This window comes from Gallus gallus, chromosome 1, assembly GCF_016699485.2.
Source record: "Gallus gallus isolate bGalGal1 chromosome 1, bGalGal1.mat.broiler.GRCg7b, whole genome shotgun sequence".
Lineage (NCBI taxonomy): Eukaryota > Metazoa > Chordata > Aves > Galliformes > Phasianidae > Gallus > Gallus gallus.
The window spans coordinates 80326320-80340046 of record NC_052532.1 but is presented as its reverse complement, the minus strand read 5'-3'; the positions used below and the strand labels follow the sequence as shown (position 1 = coordinate 80340046).

Genomic DNA, 13727 nt, shown 5'->3' with positions numbered 1-13727 from the left:
GAACCAAAGCAGCGGAACAAGTTGGGTGACCAAGGTGGGTGATGGCCGTGTGACTGATGCCACCCCATTGCAGAAGGTGAATAGCCTGGGCTGCAGCTGGGTGAACCAGGACTGCTTGCATCAAGCAATGGCAGCATATGTCCTCTGTGGGTCTTTGGTCTGGTCTCAAGACTCCACAACCCTCCATTCCCTCCTTACGCTGTACTCTCCCTTCATTACCACTTGTCTTCATTTGCCAGGAGGAGGGTCGTTCAGACTGTCCATCTGCTGAGGAAGAGGAATTGGGATGAAGGACAGATGTGGTTCATGGGCAGCAGAACCTGGCACACATGACCACAGACTGGTTTTGCTCAGAGTGTTGATGGAGAGGGATGTCACGGTTATTGTGTTGGTATGGCAAAGGTGGGAGGAGGCAGAGGACATGAAAAAGGCTCTTGAAGTGGCTGCTCCCCTTTGTCTTTCCCCCTTCCTCTCATTTTTTCTGGTGCCTGTGGAATTTACTGTCTCCTCCTGTAAAGGGCTGTTGTATTGGAAGTTGGATTGCCTGCCAGCTGAGTGCTGGACCTCGCCTCCTTTGACCAGCTAGCCTGACCTTCAGCAACCTTGCAGGGCTTACTAAGCAACAAGCTTTGTCCCAGCAACACATTTGGGCAGACCGATTATCTGTTTTACAAGCAGGGAAGCAACATCGATTGAATCCAAGTCTCTGTGGTGGAGCTGAGTGATGAATACAGCCTGAGATTTCTCATACATTACTTCGAGGTTGCTAACGAACCCTTTTTCTTTCTCTTCATGCTTAGCTGGATACCTGCCCAACTTGGGGAGAATAAAAGCATTAACTCTTCCTGTTTGAAAAGGCAGACAATAGGTTAAGCTGAGGAGGGTGGAAATAAGTCCAGCTGAAGAGAGCCAGGAAAAATCTGCCTCAGCAGCTGTCATCTGAGTATGGCTTTTCAGGTAACACATGTGAAGGACCTCATGAGCATCAACCTTATCTGCCTCTCACCTCAGTGCCATGGTGTGTGGTGAAGGGGGACAGGAGGCATGGTTTGAGACGATGTAGCCCTTACAGCCTACGACCGGAAAGCCACATTTCCGAAGCAGCTCTGCTAATGCTGGTTTTATAATGAAGCAAGCATGAGGGCTAGGCTTATTTCCCATATCCCCTTGTCAGATCATCTTGTTCCCCCCCTTGGGGCAAGGTCATGCATGGGATAGGACCAAGCAGTACAGGTGCAACCCCGGCAGCAAACTCTTCCCAAGCACTGGGCCTTTTTCTTGTTAACTGTTCACAGTTAGAACGGGTTGGAAATCAAAGATAAAGGCAGCACCAGGAATCTGTCTCCTCCTAGCCCTTCAGCATGGTCAGGGAGGCAGATGGCAGGAAGGAGAGCAACTTTTTACATCATCTAATAATGACAGGACAAGGGGGAATGGCTTTAAACTAAAAGAGGGAAAAATTGGGTCAGATGTTAGGAAAACATTCTTGTGCTCAGAGAGTAGTGAGACACTGGCACAGGCTACCCAGAGAAGCTGTGGGTGCCCGATCCCTGGAGGTATTCAAGACCAGGTTTAATGGACCCTGGGCAGCCCGATCTGGTGAGAAGAAACTCTGACCATGGGTGGGCTTGAAGGTCCCTTCCAACCCAAGCCATTCAGTGATTCTATGTAGAGATACAAATTTCATGTGCACTAGCTCCAAAGGAAAGAGATGCATGCCTGAGTGCATGTCAGGCTGACCAGGAGTCTTCCAAGGCCACGGTAGGTGCCAACACAGCTTTCTGAAGCAGGGCGCAGCTGTCCCTTTCCCCGTGTATGCAGGAGCCTGGGGGCCCATCAGCCCACCACTCCCTGACTCTAGACATGCACAGTGCCCCTGGGCTGCAGCACGTAGTTATAGGGCTGTTAACTCCTTCCTCTCATTCCTGAGAGAGGGGGGAATTAAAATACACAGCAGCAGCCACACTCCTGTGCAGCTGGGACCCAGGAGTGGCCACCTCACTGTGTCTCTTGGCATGCGGTATGGGTCTGCCCCCTTCCTAGGTGCAGAGTGTCAGGGGCCAAGTTGATACCCTTGAGATCCAGCCTTCTTAAAGCTGCTTCCCTGCAGGTGGTTTCTCAGGCTTGTTGCCTGAGGCAGGGACATACAATCTGCAAACTTGTCGAATTTGCCTTTTTTATTCTCTAGAATTCAATAAAACATGAGAGACCTGCTCTTCAGTAATCTCCATTACTGCCATTCTGATGTCCTCTGAGAAGGATTTGCAACAGGATAGCCCATGGGCTGTTTCTTGGATCTATTTCAGTTTGCTTTCCCTGTAGCTCTGCCATGGCTTCTCTGGTTACCACCTGTAGATGTCCTGAAACCCAAATCAGTAACAAACACCATGCCTTCTGCTGCTGGGGCCTGTGGGAGGATGCTTGCTGCCCTCAAAGGCTCCTCTGCCTCAACAGGAGCCCTGCACGGCTTGGGCCTAGGGCCTGCAACTCAATACATTAGGTGCAAGCTCTTTGGTAAATCAAGCTGAGCATCCCAAGTTTCTAATTCTCCTGCATTATTAAAGTCTGGCTCAGGAATTAATGTGGCTCAGGCTCTGCTTATGGACTGTGCATTCATTTCAAATGTAAGTTTATCCAAAATTTGGATGTGGCTAAAAGCAGGATTTGACTTAGGAAAAAAAAAAGAGACTATCTATGAAGTTATGGCCTGGGGACAAGCATCCCCATAGGCCGGTGGGACGCGTGTCCTTGGGACCAAGGAGAATTTTATGTAGGTGTCAGGATTCAAACTAAGTTTGCATTATTCCAGATTAAAGACTCAGAGAAGGGAGAAAAATTCTGCAGGAACAAAGCAAGCTAGGCAGTGGGCTTAGAAAGCATGCCTTCTGAGGAGCGTGTTAGCTAATGTGAGCTAACTCATGGGTGTCCAACCTTTTGGCTTGCCTGGGCCACAGTGAGTGAAGAGGAATTGTCTTGGGCTGCACATAAAATACATTATATAGTTAATATATAAGTCACAAAGCTTATTTTAAACTTTTCTTTTTTTTTTTTTTTGTATTAAAAGAAAGAGAGCATAATGAAACATAAAACAAGTGGGATATTTGGCCCTGTTTTTGTGAAACTAATACATCAGTCTGGTTCAATGGCAGTGGTTGCCAATACTTAATGAGCTCTCAAGGTGCTCATCAGAGATTTGTGATGAAATTTCACTCTTCCTTTATTTCATCCTTGAAAACACTTGTTCACAAATGGACACACCACCAAAGGGCAACAGTGCTGTGGAACACTGATTCTAAACAAATGGAGCTACCATTGTATTAGGTATCAGAAGAATACATCTGTAATCTGCTGCACCGATCCAGAACAGAGATGAGGTTCCAAGCAGCACAAGAGATGAGCAGAAATTTGGGAAGTTAACGATGAGAGGTGGAGCACCCATTATGTCCAGGTCCTTCTGAAGTCCTGAAGGTGCTGAGGTGCATATGAGCTTCCAGCTCGCTGCAAAGGCTTCATGTCACCCTGCCTTGTGTCCCCATCTCTCATCATGTGCCAGCTTGTGCTGCTGTGATAGATATATATATATTTTCCTCATCACCTTAGAAGCTGATTTCAGGATTGCTGGATGGTCACAGACCATAAAGGCACCTGTGTTTTCTTACAGGGGACTCCAGGAGCAGTGCTAGGATCTAGCAGGCTCGTGCTATGCTGCTGCCTGTGTTGGCAACATGGACAAAATGTATTTCCAAAACTCAGATGCAGAGCAGGCTCCTCCTTTGAAAGAGCAGTAAATAAATCTCCATTCCTCCTTCACTCAAATAATTCCATTTTTCTCACTCTTCTCAAAGCGGGTTGTGCCCTTTTATCACCCTGTCTGTTCTCTGTTGGCTGGGAGAGGCAAAAAGGCAGCATGACAGATCCATCCTTCTTAGGGTGAATGCTCTCCCCAAAGAGAGTTCAGCACGTCCATGAAATCCAATTCCTCAGAGAACCACCTACCTAGCTCATGCAAAAAAAAACATTTCTTGTCAGATCGTATAAAACAGCCTGTTATGCAACATTCAGAACATCAAATAACCCCTTATTTATAGTACACACACTCACAACAATAAACCTCCCTTTTGAACTTGCTTGGCCAATATAGATTAAAAGGTGTGTTCCTAGTAATCAACACCTGAATTTGTTGTTTAAGCATTCAGTGCTTTGGTTTGACGTGTGCTGCTCTCGTGACTTCCAACAGGAATAGCTGATGAGGTTCGCAAAACCTTCTGTTTCCTCTGCTGTGGCTCTCTAGAAGGAGAGGTACCACTCCAATTTAGTAATGCTGGTGTCTTGCTCAACACACTCAGCTTGCATCAGGAAGCCTATGAGACAGTGTGTGTTTTCAGCTTGCAAATATAACTAGGAAATGTTGCCTCGAAAATGAAGAAAGAGGAAAAGGATATTTCCTTGAGCTGTGAAGCAAGATTTAAAAATATCTGTAAAATTCAAGAGGGTGGAAGGGATGTTTCTCCAGTAGGTTTAGCTGTGAAGGTCAGCAGTAGAACGTCAGCTGCTTGCAGGCAGTTCCTCCATGCAGCTCCTTTTCTCAGCAACAGAAACACTGCATCAGGCCCTAGAAGACACCCATATCCCTTAGCTCTGAGCTGGAGGCCTTGGCCAAGGGCAGCTCCTCATTGCCCACGTGAAGTCCACCCATGGGTGTGAGGTCCTGGCTGGATGCAGCACCTGAGTCACCCTGGCTATGACTTGATCTGGAGTGCCCTGGGATGGGCAACAGCCATCATAGCTGATCTGCTCGTGTTGTCCCACTCATTATGCCTTCTCCATCACCCTGGAGGTTACCTCAGCTTCCCTTTATTTCAGCTAGAGAACAGTGAACTACCTCCATTTCTTCCTCAGTCTTCTCTGTCTCGTCTTCTTTGCCAGTGATTTCCTCAGGGCAAGGAAATACCTTCCTTCACGTGTTAGTACAATGCCTAGAGAATGATTTGCATGCTTTTATGGGCGGTCTGTGCCCTTGCCTGGAGATGCATGAAAAGAGAATTGAATGGGCGTGACACGCGTTAGCTCTCCAGAACATACCTTAGGGTGAGCTTGGCAATGCTCTTGGAGAGGTTTGTTTGCACACTGTAAGGCTCATAAGCTGAGAAGAATGAAGTCAGGACTGGTGTTGTTTGTTATTCCTGTCTTCCTACTCACCTGGGTATCAGGAACAGAGGAAGCTCTCATTCTTTGTATAGGAACTGGAAGTAAGACAAAGCTTTCTCATCTGCACATTAGGATAGTGTGGAGAAGACTTGGTTGTAAGCTGTTTTCATTGCTAGTTCTTCGCACGATCTATATAAATTTTAATGTCAGCAGGGTCTCAGCCTTAAAATTTCCAAATGAAAGTATTCCAGAAGAGCTATCCTAGCAAACATTCCTTGTGGGATTACTGTTCTTCCGTTGCGTTAGCCCATCTTGATAAATGAGACAAAAATGGCAACAGATTGGCAAAAAGACTTATAAGTGCATTTAACAGCATTTGCACAAACATTTTTTGCCATTATGGAAATTTCAACTTATCTGCCAAAATAAACAATTAAAAAAAGTGTTCCTTAACAATATTGCTATGCTGGCACAAAGAAAATGACTTCTACTGACCTGTCTTGCAGTGAATTTTTTGCAGGTATTTGCTAAACTCACTAAGTACTTCCATTGCAACTACAGACCAGGCTTGGAACAACCAGCCCTCCTCCTGAACAGACGAAGCGGGATCTGAACTCTGACACTGAGCCATCGAGCCAAAATAAACTCTTCAGGCTTGTTAAAACTGGGAAAACTGAGCTCTGGAAATGCTGGGTCTGGTGGTTTTTTGCTTTTATCTGCAAGAGAAGGGTCTGCTGGGTCTGAGCATTAGAGCAGAACATCTTGAGGCTTAAGGGTAGATCTCAGTTACACAGCTCAGGTCTATCCCAAACCATAATGGGCTCTCTGCATTGTTTTTTGAGGACATGCCCATGCAGACAATAGCTCTGTGCTGGCAAGCTGAGGTCTTAACCTATCTAAACACTATATAATTGAAAAAAATATATATAAAACAAAACCACGTGGGGGTATAGGGAGCTGGGCTGCTGGTAAGGCATGTACTTGGCAGACACCTGTGTACGGGGTGGTGTCATTCAAGGAACAAAGAACATTTTCTTGGGACTTTCTCCTCAGTGCTGCTCCCCAGTCTACAGGTTCCCCTGTAATTGCATCTTGGATAGACAGACGTGCACACTACAGCCTCAGGGAATGTCATTTTTTCCAGCAGCTTGTAAGAAAGAACAAAGAGAGCAACAGGATCATGCTCAGAGCAGAGCTTGGCAATAGACTCCTTGCTCCATTAGGGAAAAATCCCCAAGTACAAGTCAGCGAATTTACCAGTTTCAACTGTTGAAAAACTGATGTTGTGGTCCTAGTAAAAGTATGTGTTGAATGAATGTAAAGTTGCATTTCCACAAAGCAGCTGCTCCCAGAAAGACATTATAAGGAACTATTGGTACGCTGGTGAATAGCAGATGTCTATCTAAGCAGAGGTTGGGCTTTTGGGTTACCCTAGATATGAAAACCAAAGCAGAAATGGGGCAGATCCTAGCTCTGCCAAGAGTTTTCCAAGAAGCTTGGGCAAGACAAGTTGCAGTGGAATTTACTGCCCCTAGCTTCATCTCACCCCAAAGTTCAGGTCTTTGAACTGGGTCAAGTTTAGTGAAGAAACCACACGGGGACTTCTGTGTGATCCACCTCACCCTAGGTTCAGGGGCTGGTGCTGGAGAACCATGTTCTCTTTGAAGAGGCCTCTTCCTCTGTAGGGAGCATAGGAACAATACAAAAACTGACTCTTTGTTTCTCAGTGCTGTTGTCAGCTGCCAGCTCGTGCTTGAAACTTTTGCAAATTTCATTAAACCCGGTGCCAATTTTTCCTAATCTGTCTGGGTGTCATCCCCCAACCAGAGCCTTTGACCAACTCTTATCTCAGGCAGACAGAAGCCCTGAAGCATGACAGCCACATGATAACCTGCCTGGTGCAATAGATTCAGTAAGCAGCCATCCCCAGATTATTTAAAAAATTAAGCAAACCAGTAGGTGCATGCGTTTGTTGAAAAGGCTGGAAAAGTCCCAGGGCTAGTACTTGTCCTTGCAGGCACCAGAAATCCCATGTAATACCAATGATGGAGAAGGGGTTAGGCTGAACCCTCTGTAATAAAGACTGAACAGATTCCTTCTGCTGCACTTCTCCATCATGCAAAGGATCCATTCTGAAGATCTTGAGTGCGCTTTTTAGGCTTGTTTGCTTATTTTCTGGACACACACATTTTAAAAATGACTTTTTTGTAAAAGGCTGCAACCGTGCCAACTATGTCTGTCATCTGAGTTCTCCCTCTCTCTCTCAGCAGTTCTCTTCTTGTAATTAATTTCCCGACTTGTTTTTTCTGTTAGGTGAAATTACAGAGTGTTGAAAAGCAGCTCTTTTCTCCTGCTCCAGAACAAGTGAAGTGATTAGTGCAAACAGGTACATTTCAGAATATTATTACAGACGAAGAGGACTCAGAACCTTAAAACAAAAGCCTGCAGTTGGTCAGCGATTTGCTTGCTCGTGTCTGTGTGAGTTGCTCTGGGAATACAAGCTATCTCTGGGCTGTAGCCCATTTACGTAGAACAATTTTGCTGCTGAGTGTGCTTTTCTTACTAAGGGCAACTGCTCATCTCAGAGCTATAATGATCCCGATGTACTCCTGAGATGAACTGCAACCCACTGTTCTGGCAGGCCACTTGTCTTCTTTCCCTGCCGCAAGAGCTGGAATGAACTGTGTTTGCTGGCAAAGCTTCTTTCTGCTGGCTTTCCACTTTAGGCCATGGAGGATTTTATGAAGCTATCCTGATTGTTTCAAAACGTTTATAAAATCCTCTTTTTTTCCTCAGTAGTTACCTTGTACTGAAATAGCCTCATATATAAACATTGACCGTCTGTACGTGCTTCATGTTTCGCAGGGCACAGGGCACCAAACTCACAACATAAACCCAGTTTAGGGGGATTACTGTGGAACTGCACATCCTGGCCATCAGCTCATGTGAGACCTGTATGGAATCTCTACTTAATTCACAGAAAATCTGGGAGTTCTTGGTTCCCAGGCTGTGTAGCTTAGTGTCAAAACCTTCATAGGGAGTGATTATCCCAAAGGTGAACCAGCTCAATGTCTAACTCCCTTTCAGAGCACAGCACTTCCAACCTTTTTCCTATACTCCTGAGGCTATATAGAAGAATTCAGGGAAAAAAAAATCAGTGCCATTTCAAAACAACAACTAGCTAATTCCCACCAATGACTAGCTCATTCCCAAAGCTCAAGCACTCCCATGGTAGTTCAATAAATAACCAGCTGGAAATGCATCTGGTGGAAGATGCGGAGCAGACCTGGGTCTTAAGAGGATGGTCCTAATCCATAACCTATTACTGTGCACACTGGCTTCCAAGAGAGCCCACGCATTGAGGTAAGGCTGCAATATGCTCCCTGCCTCCTTGTACAAAGTGCTTGATTTAATGAGAATCAAGTCTCTGATTCAGCAAAGCACTTAAGTGATTTGATGAACCAGGGCCAGACTGAACATCTTGTGCAGAACTCAGTTGTCTAGTGAAAAATATCAAATATTTTATTGATGGATGCAGACTTAAATGAAATTTAAAGACGTCGCTATTTAGGGCTATAGGTGCCCAAACTCATATTGTTCATTTTTTATTGTATTAAAGTAATCATCTCTACGGGAACAGAACCGGCCACCTCCAGAAAATCCATCCTCGTCATGCTCGGAATAATATTCTCAGTCCTCCCAAAGTGCCCTGGCAATTAGATGGTTTATGTAGCTAGCCTAAAAACTTAGCACATTCAGGCTATTTTGGATCAACAAGTTGCAGACACATCCTCTCTTTTACTACCGAGAACACCCAGCTTTAGTAGCCCTATTGGCTGCATAAGGTGTGGTGAAATGAGGCATGGCCTCGTATAGGTGAGATCAGATACGACAGGGTCACCATCAGGACAGTGAACTCCATCAGAGTACTTCCAGACAGATCTTGGGATCCTGATGTCAACCTTTCTTGGCACTTGTTGAACAGACAAGGCATTGAACTCTCTATAGACCCTGGTCTCCAAGGGTACCTTCCCCTTTTTGTATGACCCCATCCACTCATTCCCGCAATCTCTGGGACCACACCAACTACGTGATGTCCAGGATTTCACAGAACTGAAGGCCAAGCATTTTACTCTTGATCGGATTTGACTTACGGCTCATAAACTGGGAACACAAAATACAGGGGAGGAATTAATGGAGAAAACCTTTCTGCTCTTGGTGGACAAAACGGACTGGGTAGAATGACTGGCAGGGTGCAGAATGCTGAAGATGAAACTTGGTCTACTAAAGCTTGTTCCTTACTCACCAGGCAGCATCTCACCTGGAATGGTGAATACGGTAGGATGTCACTTGAAGACTGCAGCACCACGCATGCAGACAGGTGGAATGGGCAGACACTGGGTTTCTGCAAATCCTGACTTCGTGGTGTTCCTCTTTGAAAACATCCTACTTTTCTAGTGCAAAATTTTAATGAGAAGTTATCAAAAAGAAATACATATGCATTTCTTAAAAGAGCACATGAAGACATTTTAGGCTCAATTCTATGCTCTGTAAAATATTCCCATATAGCCACTAGTGCTCAAGAGAAGCAGTGAGTTACGTGGTACTTGGGTTTATCTGCTTTGGAACGGCGAAGTGTGCACACAACCATGGACAGATATAAAGTGTGGTTCCAGGGAGTCTGGGGATTTCAAAGCTGCTTTATCTCCCAGATAACTAACTGGCAAAGGAGGGCAAATTAAAAACAGTGTCTGTAACTAAAAATGGAATGATAGATTATGGGCTAAGGAAAAAAAAGTATCACAAGCACATATTACAGCTTTAAACAGCTCTAGAACTCATAGAGCAGGAGTTTAAAACCTTCATTGTGTTTTTAATCAGTGGATTCCTGAACATTTGTTTTTCTGAAGAACTGCAAAAGCTTTACTGGTGCATTTATTTGAATCCACAGGCAATGACTTTGCTGTTCTTGCTCTCACAGCATGCCCCTACAAGTGGTCTTCTGGGCTTTCTGAACTAGCACTAAAAGTCCTTCATCAAGCAGTGAGAGAGGAACCCAGCTCTCCTAAATTCCACATTGCCTCTACCTTCTCTTCAGTAAAGCAGAAAGCAAAACAAAAACATGAAAACACAACAGTTTCAACTTACTATTGAGAAAAGCTGAGCAGCTGAATTTCCCACCTACGGCAGGACGAAGTGCCTAGGAAATTTTTAGAAGCATAACACTGAGGCACTCAAAATGAGTGGAATGCTTGATATTTCTGCCCTTCGCCTCTGCAACCCACACAGCCATGGCTCTGAATGAAGGTAGGGCCATTCATGTGCAACGGCAAAGGATGGAGACCTCACGTTCAAAGGGCCTTTAAGGACACTTTGTCTTGTTTTTGCAAACAGTATTTGAATGACCTAGTTGAAAGGCTCCTGAAAAATGCAAAACACTGTCAGAAATGCAAAATGTTGCATCCATCATCAGAAGGAGGAAAGAAAGCACATGAAGAACCTTAGCCAAGCCTGACTGGCTGTTGCGGATCACTATCTTTGCTCAAGCCACAGTCAGATTTAATTGAGTCACAGCCTTATCTATCAAAGCGATCTCATTAAAGGCAGGGGACAAGGCAGCAGGGGGTGAGACCTGTAATTACAGCCAGGAGGTTGACAGAAATAGTTACATACAGTCACCTGGGGTACTCTGTGTCCCCTGTTAAGTGAACCACCCTTCAGAAGGCATGAATTCACTTTTGACTGCCTTTCTAAATGGCATTTATATAGAGACTTCATGGAGGAACACTGCTTGCTTTACCTGCACAGCTGCTGGTTTTACTGTCTGCTTTAGTGTGCTGTGAGTAACTCCATCCTCTGGTGACTGTAGTGATAAGGCATGCGTGGATAAGGAAAAATAGCTTGTTTGGGTCCAGCTCTGTTCCTTTCTCTTTAATTCTGAATAGGTGGGAGCTTTGGCAGTTGGACTTGGTGACCTTGAAGTTTCATCTTCCAATCTAGATAATTCTATGATCCTTCTCTGATGCAAAAGGACATCATACTGTCCACAAGCAAACTGTCCCAATGCGTGTGTATTAATTGCTGCTGAAGCAGCACCCGTGCTTTCCAAAGGGAAGGGCATGGCTCTTGTTGCAACTCACCAAAAACGGTGGTGGGCACAGAAGATCTCACAGAAAGAACAAAATAAGAGGGAGGTGATATTCTTTCCTGTTCTGGGTGGCATCCATTACCAGGATCTAACATCCTAACTTTCCAAACAAATGCAGCCCTAAGCTGTAGCAATTGAAAAGGGATAAAGATTTGCTTTTCCATGTCAAGCTATATGCAGACTGCAAACAAAAACAGGAGTATACCTGAGCAGAAGCTGTTGCCTCTAACACCAAGAGCAGAGAGCTGTCAAAGCCTTGAATAGGTGAAATATTAGGAAACATTTCTTCTCAGAAGGAGTGCTAATGCATTGGCACAGCTGCCCAGGGAGATGGTGGAGTTACTGTCCCTGGAGGTGTTCAAGAACCGTGTGGACGCGGCACTGACAGACACAGCTTAGTGAGTGTGGTGGGGATGGGTTGATGGTTGCAGTAGATGATCTTAAAGGTCTTTTTCCAACCTTAATGACTCTGTGATTCTATGAACACTCACCTGGCATTTGCCCAAGTTTTTCCACCTGCCTGTCTTTTGTCTTGGTGACACTCTCTTCTCAACCCTAAAATAGCCATAATAAAACTCCCTGCTGTAGAACGTCCTCAGGTTCTCAAACTGAAAAAAAAAAAAAAAAAAAGCTACAGAAGGACTGTGTGATGTGCATGTTATAAAAACAGCAGTTGGCACCCACATATTGCCCTGCACTACCTACACAAGGCCCACTCCTTTCACTGCATGCAGTGCTCCCTACCCCTGGAATTCAACAGCTTTGCACCAGCCACATCTGGCTTCACAGTCAGGGTGAAAAACACCCTCTTGCTTCACATCTTCAAAAAGGATTCATGATTTTTTCCCAGGATGAGGTGAGAGGGACACACAAGTCAAAGAGCAGGAATTTTCAGGCATTCAAAACCGACTTGGACCTGATCCACTGGCAGGAGTGAAGTGCCCTGTATGTTATCTCTGCTTCTCCCAGTCACCATGCCAAGGTATCAAAAAGAGTTTGTAATTGCTGTAGATACTGAAAACAGAGCTCTCTTGGTTTTTCATAAGCTAATCTCTCTGATACCTATTAAGGGAGGAGAACACACGTACTCTATCCTCTGTTCCTGGTTTTACGTAATACTATTTCCTTTGATCCGTATGGATTTGCCCTCTTTTTATGTCACTGCCAGCAAGGGAACTCAGCCACGTTTTTCTCCTGAAAGAGACTTTATAGCATCAGTTGATCCCTCTGGTTTTACATCAGGGAGAAACAGCAACTTGTCAACTATCCCAAAGCAGAAGATGGCTCACATTCGTAGCATTCCAGCTCAGCTGTACTGTACAGATCACAGCTGTTACACAAGGGGCAGAATGGCTTGGAAGCTGTCTGGAGGTCTTCTTTCAATGTTCTACTGATGATGCTTCACAGCCACACTGAAAGAAACCGAAGTTTGACATGGTGAATTGTTGTTAAGGAGTGAAAATGAAACAAATAAGTGATTTCAGCCTCTGAGATTTCTACCCAGTTCCTAGTGCCTACAAAGTTCCCTTCTCCCCACCTACTGCCATGAGCTAGCACTTTCAAGGGAAAGAACACTTCAGAGATGAGTAACGGGAGCGAAATGACAGCCCTGTCTTGGGGACGGGATGGTGCAGGTTTTTACTTTAAAGTTCATTACGTCCTGTACTAGGAGTGCCTCAGGAGGACTTGGGGACAATGACCAGACTGAGCTCCACCGGTGTGTGATGCTCCCCCCAAAGCCTTTAAGACTGCCATTTGTAGCAGCATCCCTTCCCATCACACAGCTCTGTGGACAAACCGATGGCGCTACAGCTTCAGGGAGGGGTCAGCCTGGGGGTTAGGAGAAGGTTCCTCACCACAGGGCAGTGGGCACGGCCCCAGGCTGCCGGAGTTCAAGGAGCGTTTGGACAGTGCTCTCAGAGATAGCGTCTGGATTTTGGGTAGTGCTGTGTGGAGCCAGGGGTTGCACTTGATGATCCTTATGCGTCCCTTCCAACTCGGGATATTCTGTGTTTCTGTCATCCTGTGATCCTCCATCTGCCCATCTCTCCCATGTGCTCGAGTGGGAAGGGACCTAGGAGACCATTGCCCAGCCAGGCACTGAGCAGCAGAGCACAGAGAGCACAACGCCGTTTTGACGAGCGCATACGCATCTCCTAACACACAGAAGCCCGTAACCCCGGAAGGTGCGCAGCCTTTCGGACACCACGTCACTCCAGCAGGCTGTGTGGCTGTAGGCAGGAAGGGACCCCTGGTGGTGCCCTCAGAGCAGGGTCCTGTGGCCGCGCCTGGCTTCACCCCGGTGCCTTTCAGCGAACGCAGTGCCACAAACCGGAGCGCGGCAGAGCAGCGGGGGCGCCGCGCCCACTGCCCCCTCACCGCCTCGACATGGCGGCGGCGGCAGCGCCAGCAAGGCGGGAACGGGGCAGCG

The 13727-nt window shown here is 45.9% G+C and overlaps 1 long non-coding RNA gene across 1 annotated transcript; it reads right to left on the bottom strand.

The window, feature by feature from the left end:
- Positions 1 to 3199: 3199 nt before the first annotated feature.
- LOC112530292 lies at positions 3200 to 13715 on the bottom strand. Its single transcript, XR_003071826.3, has 2 exons — positions 13153 to 13715; positions 3200 to 12708 (listed from the first exon to the last, which is right to left on the bottom strand). It is a non-coding gene; the product is annotated as an uncharacterized LOC112530292 (long non-coding RNA).
- Between the last annotated feature and the right edge of the window lie 12 nt (positions 13716 to 13727).